This window comes from Parus major, chromosome 4 (genome assembly GCF_001522545.3).
Source record: "Parus major isolate Abel chromosome 4, Parus_major1.1, whole genome shotgun sequence".
Lineage (NCBI taxonomy): Eukaryota > Metazoa > Chordata > Aves > Passeriformes > Paridae > Parus > Parus major.
In genome coordinates, this window is record NC_031771.1 from 43006060 (window position 1) to 43016844 (window position 10785).

The window sequence follows — 10785 nt, forward strand, 5'->3', positions numbered from 1 at the left end:
TAAACATAAACCTCCTTTCAGTGAGAAGCTGGTACTGCAGTAATAATGGTTGCTTCTGCTTCTTGTGCTGCCTCAGAACACAAGCACACATTTTCCTGAACCATCATGCTCATGAATTTGCACATAATTGTACACAGTTGTACTCAGCCTTTTTGGAAAGTGCAGATTTCCATGCAGACTTGAGGAAAGACAGCCAAACTTCAAATATGGAAAGTCAAAGAGAAATAACCACAAATATATCTCAGTTCAAGCACTATTGTCTTCCTAGCATTATCTCAGTTTTTCAAAGTAGTTGCATATGAACAAAAGCATCCATATCCCAGCTGGCCAGTATCTACAGTTACTGTGCATTATTAAACATTTATGGAGGAGCAGCTTCCAAGAAGAGTGAGTTGAACACAGGAGGAGCATTTTCATCTAAGGTTACCTCAGATTCCAGATGTCATTCAGCCTCATCTGTGTCTAGGAAGCTAACTGTGGCTGCAGCATTTATAATTTACAGAAGAACAGTGTAACTTAGTCTTGACTAACTTTTGAAAAGTATACAAGGATTTTATTCATGCTGCCACCTTACACAAGTTAGTACCAAAGCTTTGAAAAGCCTAAATCCACCTCATTCCTCAGCTGAGAGGCCAAGACTATGTTGTTTAATATTCACCCCAATTAATTTCTCAGAGGTACCTTGCTCCCCTCTTCATCCAAAGCCCAGAGACTTAGTTCTGGATAGGGTTTGAAGCATGTGTGGGTGGAGGGGTGGTGGTTATAAACACTATCTTTAGCATGGTAAGCCTGGTCTTCACAGCACCTCTCATAGCTGGAGTCAGCTGGGCACCTCTGCAGGGCCATCCAGTACAGAAACTAAGCTTTGGATGCTCCTGGCTGCCTTTTGGGGCAGCTTGTTTCCATCCCTTTACTGAAGAGGGAGCTCAGAAAGATGTGCTTCCTTAGGCTGCCATCCCCCCTACCATGGAAGGTTTTAGCAGTGCCAGAGAAGAACTCAGAAACAGAGAAAAAATTTAAACTTTAGGGAATTACCATTCTTTTCTAAATCATCTGCACTTGCTGTTTCCAAGCTCAGTGGAGGCAGCAGGTCCTCTCAGAGAGACTTTGTTAATTTTGGTCATCAAAGTGAGAGAAGGACAATTTTAGTGCAAAGTACAACTTCCACCAGTATGCTTCTCCTAATTCAGAAAACAAACACTAAAGCAAAATATCACTACATTTAAAGAAAGAATAGCTTTGAACATGTATCTCTACTGGCTGAACCCAGCAGGCATAACAAGTACTGGCTCACTTTCCTTGCTTCAAGAAGCAGTAATGCCTTTCAGGAGGTTTCCATCCTGTAGTGAGTTAGTAGTAATTGAAATAGTTGCTTGAAGTCAGGAGACTGTGATATTCAAGCTGACAATACCTATTGCAAAAACCTCCCCCAAATCCTTGTGTCTCACTTCATACTCATTGCAGTATCACAGCATTCCTTTATGCTGTTGGCTGCAGGTGGGCTCAAGGATGACATGGTTTCTGTATTTTTTTAAAGGAAGGCCAAAGTAAGAGTTATCAGTGCAATCTGTGTAACAGTTGTTCCCCCTACCCCTCACTGCTATGCAAATACTCCCAGTTTTGAACTGCTGTGTGTTCCAGAGAAGCTGCCAACAAAGTTTAGCTGTCTCTTGATAAGCTCCTGAATTCTATAATAAAACAGCAAGAGCAAAATGTACTCTGGAAGATGGCCTAATGCAAAACTGCGGCACTGTATTTAAATCATAACATTACTGCATTTGGAACCTTTTCCCACTTTAATGTGCATGTCAGCTGGGATAAAAATATTGAGCAAAAAGCTTTGAACTATTTTGGTGCTCTGTTAAAATGTTTGAACAATACTGCCACGCCAATTTATCTACATTTTATAATAATCGGTGATTTGGAACAAATAATAGCATAAACACAGCATAAACATAGCATGTCAGAACCAAACAAGTTCTTTTCAAGATATTCTAAATTAAAACATATTTAAGACTATTGTTACTTCTTTTAGTACAATCACCATGGAAACCATATAAAACTCACTTTAAATGTCCGTTCTTTCTTAAATGCTTTGTGTTGCCGAAATGATACATGAATTGAGCATAATTGGTTTGGTATTTCAATGGTCAGTCACAGAACAACATGTGCTTTGGAACATGCTATAACTGAGTTAATTGCTGCATTTAGTGTATGTGAGATCTAAGTTTATACCAGCTTTGTTTTGAAAAGAGAATGGAGCAAAACTATTAAAACACTAAAAGATGTTCTGTATTACGTGTATCTCAATTCACTGCAAAGTTTCAAAATTCCAGCAGAGAAAAACTTATTCACATTCACCCTGACAGCAAACTCAGCTAAAATAAATGCAGTTATATTCAAAAATAATTGTTTTATTAGCTTTAGGGCTAAGACATATATTCAAGGACATTGTTAGCGGTGTAGCCACATTCACAACTCTCAGCATATATGATGAGCCCTTCCCAGGTTCCTGAGTACAGCATTTAAGTGGTTATAGGAACCTGTTGTACAAACTCTTTCCCAATATGCTCTGGGGAAGATCAGTGGCAGGGAACAGACTCTATGCATACACAATTCAGCCAGGTTGTTGTTAAGCCTGCCAGACTCCAGGTACAAGTGCTGTACTTTTTTGTACACCCACTTGTGCACACACAGACGAGCCATTAATGATCCCTTAACCATGGATTACTGGGGTATACTCAATATCCTCATTCTTTCTCAGGTTCAATGATCCTTCTGGTCATTCTAACTAAGCTGGAGGTTGGTTTGATCAAGGGCTACTAAGTCTGTCCACAGGCCTGATGCCAAGCTACATGTTTTCCTCATCCATGGCCCTGACAGCTGTAACTGCATTTCACAGATTCTTCACATCATCTAAGAGAGGCCAGAGGAGATGACCTAAGAACCCTCATTTTCCCTGCCAGCATCAGTTTGTGGCTAGACCCATGCAACAGGCTTCCAGAGCCCTCTCAGAGCTCATGGCCTCCAGCAGGTCCAGCAGGTGCCAATTCTTGCTCCTGGCTGCCAGCTGTGGTTTCATCTCTCAGTTCAGTAAGAAGGAGTGAGGCTGCAGCAAGGCAGAGGAATCCCAGGCATTAACAAGTGAGATATGGCCTGGGGCCTGACTGTGTGACCACTGAAAGAGACCTAAAGCTGCATGTGGATGCTACCACAGCAGCAGTCAGTGAAGAATCCCCATGTGAGCTTCATGACAAAGTTATGCATCCATAAACAGAAGTGCCATCACATATAAGTGAGAGGTTCATTTCCCTTATTTCTTTAACCATTACATGCCTGGTTTGCTTATCATTAAGCCATGGGAGAGCAGCAACTTTCACAGTGCAGTTTGGGAATCACACCAGCAGAAGCAAAGGCAAAATTTTTTAAAAACTGTCTTTGAAAGAAAAATTGCATCAGCCCAAGGGAAATGCACAGTGATAGGACACAGAGAGCTGAAAACAAAATTAAAAAATACATATAAATGCATTTTGGCTGACTAAATTTATTAAAATGCTTGAAATTTAAATTTGAATGCATAACCATCTGCCTCAAGGATAAGTTTGATATAAGCTCTTTTTCCAATTTACATACATCTTACTTTGCAAAATGCCACCTGAAACCCATGCTAAGTAGTGCACAGAGGAAGTAATGCATTTATCTTCCAAGCATTTGATTTTCATTTTGATAAAAGACCTAAAGAAAGTACGTCAGGCAATCCTAATCAACATAACACATATTTCTAAGTTAATTGCCTTGGATCAGTTTCTCTCTACAAGCAGAAAAGGTCAAATTATGTAGTAGAATTACACTCTCTAGTGGTGAAATCCTGGCCCTCATGTCACTTTTTTTCTGTAGCCCAGTCTCATCCTCCTTGTGCTCCTTGCTCATTCAGAAGATTAACAAATAATTCACCTCATACATGTTGTTACCAGGAGTTATTTTTGTTGCCAAGGGCACAGTTGCCAGCTCTTCTCAATCTGAAAATTAAAGGGGAAAAATTGGGATTTCAGCAAAGAAAGATTCAGGAGATATTTCTTCACCATATGGAATAGTTGGAATAGTAGAAGGAGAAGAATAAACACCATCTTTGTGCACACACACACATACATTTTATGAACAAACACTTATGTTCTGTATGTATGGCCAGGTGAACTTTGATGTAATGAAGTACAGTGGGCTGTGAGGTCAGAGTGGGGATTTTGCAGTTTAAGCATTTGAGACTGTCTGTACATGATCAAATGACTATTCTCTTCTCTTTTGAGGTATTGCAGACCAGCATACAGAAAGATCTGTTCCCATTTTATAGATGTAATCTAAACCCTGACCCCAGAATATGATGCCAGAGTATCACAATCTCATCTTTTTTCAATATGGTCCAGTTCTGTAGTACATTTTGGTCAAGATCCAAATTTTGATGCCAGATTGCATTTCTATTACAGGATAAATCAAAATCCAGGATAAAGTAAACAACTCTGGGGGAGAGGGAAGGGAAACTGTGAATTAGTATCTTAATTTTGTAACTGAGATTAAAGACAAGCCTTTATTGTCCGAGACTGTGAAGTGCAGAGTAATAAATCCTTGCTGTGAAACCCATCATTTTGTTGTCATGAAATCAATACATTGGCTCTCATTTTACTTCTGACCCTGCCACTTAACCCCTCCATGTGTCCTTCCTGGTGTTTTATTTTATTTCATGAGATAGCATCCTTCTCATTTTAAATCTGATCCAACATTTTAGATGCCTTGAGGGGGAAGCATTCATGTCTCCTCCTGAAAGACCATGTGCATAATTGCTGTTTTTGATGTATTGCAGCAGGATCAAGAAATTTCCACATTTTGCTTTTGCTTCTTGAGGGAAATAAATGAGGTCAAAGCATGTCCTTGCTGGTGTTGTATTTGAAAACAAGAGGAAGATTTGTCATGTCAAGTGCAGTTTAAACACAGACCACACCCTTTGAACCAACTTGTTCTAAGCCACCCACTACATAATCACTGCAAAGTGTTCATTTACAGCAGTCTTTGCGCTGTAAATGTAAGGGTGTACTCAGGACAGAATGACTGGGTAGCAAGGATACCATATGCTGTTCTGACTATGTCAATAGTGCTTTTCTTACCAATTTTTGAAATCTGCTGTCAGTACTATCTTTCACTGTCCTAAAATATTGGAAATGTTACAGATGTTCCCATGTTCACTCACTTCATCACTGCAAAATGGGGGATGCAAAAAGAGCATACCATGGAGTGGTCGATCTCTCTTGTTCAAAATGCAGCCATTCTTTTTAGCCCTGCTATTTTCATGATGGAAGTGAGCAGGCTAAGATAAGATTAGGAAGAACATCTTTATTGTGAGGGTGGTGAGGCACTGGGACAGGTTGCACAAAGAAGTTGTGGTTCCCCATCTCTGGAAACATTAAAGGGGCCTTGAGCAATCTGGTCTCATGAAAGGTGTCCCTGCTTGTGGCAGGGGGGTTGGAACTAGGTGATCTTCAAGGTCCCTTCCAATCCAACCATTCTATGATTCTATGATAACCCAGATCTTGTGCAGATCTCTTCTCTGAGTGCTGAGACCTTGAGGTCAGCGTCAGCCCACATGTCAGCGCCCCAGCTGTGCCACCTCCCTTCTACCCACCATTGCTCCACCAGTTCCCCAGGGGCAGATGGCAGCAGTCTTTGCTCAGAAAGTCTGATTTACAGCACTCAGGTCACTGTTTCAGCCACTGAACATTGCCCCAGTTCTAAAAGAAGCATCCTGCAGTGGCTTTGAGCTGAGGGCAGCCAGTCAGTCAGCCTGTGCACTCTGCCCTTGTAGACTGCAGGGTGACAACACACTGGTGTACTGGATGGAAGGGCTGCAAAAGTGAAGGGAAAAAATGCAGGAAAGGAGGTGGGATGTGTCTCCCAAAACATCAGAATAAGATGCTCTCAGGTCCCATGATTACAACACTACTCAAGTACATGGTAAATAAGTGAGTATAACAAACCTCTTTGCATTCCTACTGGAAAACAAGTTTGAACCTGTCTCTCTAAAGGGGAAAGCTAATGAGCTCCCATGCTTTCTGTGCTTTCCTGGTTGGAATTATGACAATATTTATACCTGTTGTTAAGTGTGCAATAATTATTTCCAGATGTATGTAAATGTGGCTTATTTTTTGCACATTAATCTTTCATACAGCCTACATGCATTGTAGAGCTCAAATGTTTACTCAGCATTCAAATAAAACATAAAGGAGTTAAAAAAACCTATGCAGTTTGATAAGCTTCCTTAAAAGGCAGCTGATGGCATCTGCCTACCACTTTAACTTCATTTTATTACTGAAATTCTGGGGATTTATGTAACTGTCCTGCTTTTTTCCAAGGTCTACATTTTTGTCCAGCTAACTCAGTTCCCAGTGTCCCGATAAAATTAAGTGAAAATGAGCACTAAATTTTGATGCCCATGGTTCTACTGGAGCTTTTTATTATACCATGGACAATATTTAGGGCTCTGGGAGAATGCCCATATTTTCTTCCTGACCTGAAGCCTGAAGATTTTAGGTTGAATAGATGAGTCTCTTCTTCTTGCTAAATGGTGGTGTTAAATCACAGCAAATACCAAAAATCTGGTTGACTTTTGCAAAATATGAGACTGGTGCAAAGGTCATGCAGTGCACCAACTCTGATGACTGAGTTGCAAGAAGCAGTGGCAAGATTATACCTCACCCTGCCAACAAAAGCTGCCTCTGAGACACACAGTGCCCACAAGTTTTGAGAGGACTTTTCCTCACTTACTAGGTCAATCCCCACAACTTCAGTGTATAAATTATTTTCTGTATTAGTTCTAATAGGGACTTGCTGCCTCTCATGTCTCTGTGCAGACATTTTCTTGTCATAGGAGGTTTTATCAAGAGCAGCTATACCACTGGGAATGTTCTGATCACTGCTTTGCAAATGTATGGAAATGTAAGTCATTTAGCAAGAGCTGGGACAGAGAAAAAAAAACAAACATCAGAGATGGAGTAATCTCCAACCATTCATGTGTCTGTAGAATGTGTTTAGTCTTTTGGTGTCTGAATACAGGGGGAAGGTGATTAATGGGGTTGTAAGGTGCTCCTCTGCAGGTATAACTCTGGCTTTGCACTGGTCTTCAACACCTGTCAATAAACAGAGGCTTTTAAACACTAGGTGTGCTAGTTTGTTTGCTCAGCCATTTCATGATCTGCTGTAATTTTAAAGTTATGCTTGGTGTTTATTTTTCAGATGAACCTGACCTTTACAAGCAGAGCTGAATTTTAATTTCCTCTTCACCTCTGGGGAATTCTGATATATCAAGATTTTGGTCCCAGCTGTAACCAAGGTGTCATGGCCAAGTATGACATTTCATGAAGGCCTGTGTTCAAACAGTAAAATATTCTTCTCAGGAGTCCTCAGATTTAGTGTGGCTCAGTCTATGTCCATAATACACAGTAGATCAAGAACATACATCATCCAATTCAAGGTTCCTTACAAAATACAGACTGATTCTGTGTGAATTTGGCTCATGTGACTAACCAGGCAGGTGTCCATGAATTTATTCATATATAGATCATCCCTGTTCATTAACGTCAGCAAACTCTGACTAATGCTTAGCCGAGTTTATCTTTCTGGATCTAGCTCCAACAAAGAAATGTCAGTTCAAAAAATTGCTTTATAATATTTGAATGACACTTACAGTGGACATAAATAGTGAAGAGGGAAAGGATGCTTAATTTTTTTACACCTTTCATCGAATTATATATCAAGCATTTATTGAAGAGTCTAGTATTTATTAATCAAACAACAGTTTTGTTTACCAGAGAGTGTTTTGGCACAGGCTTTTTTTCATAGGCAGTAGCTGGATGCTGCTACTTTTTGTTCCTTCCCACTCCCTACACTGTGAATGAGATGTAAGAAAGAATACATAGATTATGCAACCTTTGTTATTTGAATATTCCTAGGCTGGGGAAGATTTACCTTTCTATTTCTCTTATGAATACACTACATTTTCCTGAGGATTTCTCTGGAGTAAAAAAAAAAAGTTAAAACAAAAAAATGCTGCTTTTTTCTTTTATGAACAACATCCCTCAGGGTCACTGGGGGTGGGACTGAGATGCAGAAGCTGCTCAAGTCCCTTCAGGTGGCCCTGTGAAACTCTCCAGTGTCTCCAGTGACATTTTCCCAGCTGCAGCATTATCACCTCAAGCAAGATGAGCCCTTTGGAATTACCTAGTCACAGATGAGCTGTTTTTCCCTTCCTCCTTTCTCCAGTTTCATTAACCAAGATCAACACTTCACAATTAGGACTTAGGACTCACTTAGCAATTAGGTTGTATCTTTTTTGATTCATACTTTTTGTATTAGTACAGTTGTAGCTCTTCTGAGTTTTCATCAGCTACTAAATATGCAAAATGGAAATCCATAGAAAGACTTTATCTGCAAAATCTTCATCATGTCTTCAAAAATCTCTTATACTATTTTCCTGTATTATAATTGGCCCAGTTCCATAAATATGTTTGGTGTCCTTATAAACACTGGGAAACTGAATTTAATGGGACATCACAGAGCTTTCTAGGCACCAAAGATTTCAAAGATATTGCAGCCATTATTACTATCTCACACTGAATAATCAGAGAGGTAAAAAAGTCAAACTGTCATGTAGCTAAAATGTCTCTCAGAGTCTCACTCAGTCACAGACTCCACAAAAAAAAATAGATCAATCCATATTGCTTTTCTTTTCTTTCCAGACCACCCACTTGCTCTTTGTACTGGATTTCAGTTATTTTTGTTATCAACACTAAAATATTATAGACTACCTAAAGAAAAGTCAACATTTATAAAAGGCCATATTTTTCTACTTATGAAGAGAAAGATTTCTTCCCATGCTTGTGCAATCATATTTCTCTCCAGCATATAATGTGACTTTATGGACTCTAACTAAAGAAGTTTGGGACGGGATGAAAATAAACCTTGATGGGCGTTGCTGCAACCAAAGCTACTAAGTGGTTTGGGTTCTGTGGGCTTTTTTTCCTCCTGTCAGCTTCTAATCTACATCTTGAATCTGAAACATATGAGCAAATACTCCAAAACTTCCACTGCGTCCTTTGATGTTTGCAGCTCAGGAGAGTCTTCAGCTCAGCATCTTGAAGGTGGTCTCTTGTCCAAGGTGAGGGTAAGAAACACCCTCCACTTACAAGGGAAAGTGATGGATTTACATTATGGGGGAAGGCTCCCATCTTCCTTGTATTCCTTTTAAACTCAATTTATGTAGCATTTGGTTCAAGGCAGTACATTTCTGGTCACAGCATTCCTGCTATGCAGCTGAGGATTATATGGGGCAAGGCAAAGATAAAGTCTTCTCGGGAATTATTCTTCACATTATTATCTCATCACCCAACTGAAAGTATGATATTTTTTTTCTCAGTAGGAGGCTGTGGTACAGCTGTAAGAAAATATTCAGAGAATCAAATTTTCATTTGTTCTCACTTATGACTGACCTCTATTCCCTGAATTTTATCTTCAAATAATTAAATCAAACATCATTGCCAAGAGGCCAATACCAGTATTGTTTGCATGCTAATTTTGATGCTTTATTGAGGACCACAACAGGCTTATGGGCTTAACTTGTCCAGATTAATGGGGAAGACTTTCAGTTGACTGAAGCACCCCTTAAGTCATTAGAATAATGTCAATTTATCCTGGAGAAGGATTTGTCCTTAAATGTATGATGGATGAGTCCCTTACTACAACTGTGTTTTCTTTCCATTCTTAATTAGAAGCAAGTAACTAAAGAGACGTGATCCTAATCACTTGATCAGGAGGTGTGAAAGCAAAAAGAACTGGAAAATAAAATATTCTGTCACGAAAGGTACTCCATAATCATTTAAGGCTTTCCCCAGGATTATGGTCAGCTACTTTCTCAAATGCTTCCCTTTTCCAACCCAGGTGAGCTGCACGGGGTTCAGCTGATATGATATGGGTATCTGCCTACTAAGGATCAAGATAAAACCACAAGTTCTTTTTTCACTGGCTAATTGATATTAAAGACAGATCTCTATTGGAATTGTAATGATACTTAGTTATAAGCCGTTTGGGATGATATTTGAACCTCAGGGTACAAATAACATTCAACATCCCGTGTCCTCCCATAATTGGCCAGGAAGGCTGAAGGAACCTGCTTCCCACAGACATGTAATCACATCCAGGAAACACACAGCCCAGAGCAAACAGTGCTATGTTTTGCCACATTTGTCATCTGACACACTGTTTCCGCTAGCCAAGACTGGAGCTGGACAAGCCAGAATGCCAAGGGGAGCTCTTTGCATTTATTTGCTCACACTGCTAAATATGCTGTCTGCTGCATTTCTCTGAATAATCCTTTTTGTTCCAGCTGGGGAAGCAGCATAGTTGTCCCATATGATTCTACTACCAGTTAGGCAAATAAATGTCTCCGGGATGCCACTGCTGGCACTATGAAAAACCCCATGGGTGAGGAAGCAGTGGAATCCCTTCAGAGCTATCAGAGCACAAAATTTCAAAGCTGGCATACTGAACATGGGATTTTCCACAGATCTCATAGGAGCTTTAGGAAACCAAATTCCCTGTGCAGTCTGTAGGCACAGAGTTGTCACTGAATTCCTTGTGCTGCCTTAGCCTTCACAGGCAGCAATTCAGTGGCTTATTGCTATGAAACTACTGAGTGACTGCAAGGAATGCAGCAACAAAATGTAGCAAAAGATTGGGCAAACAACC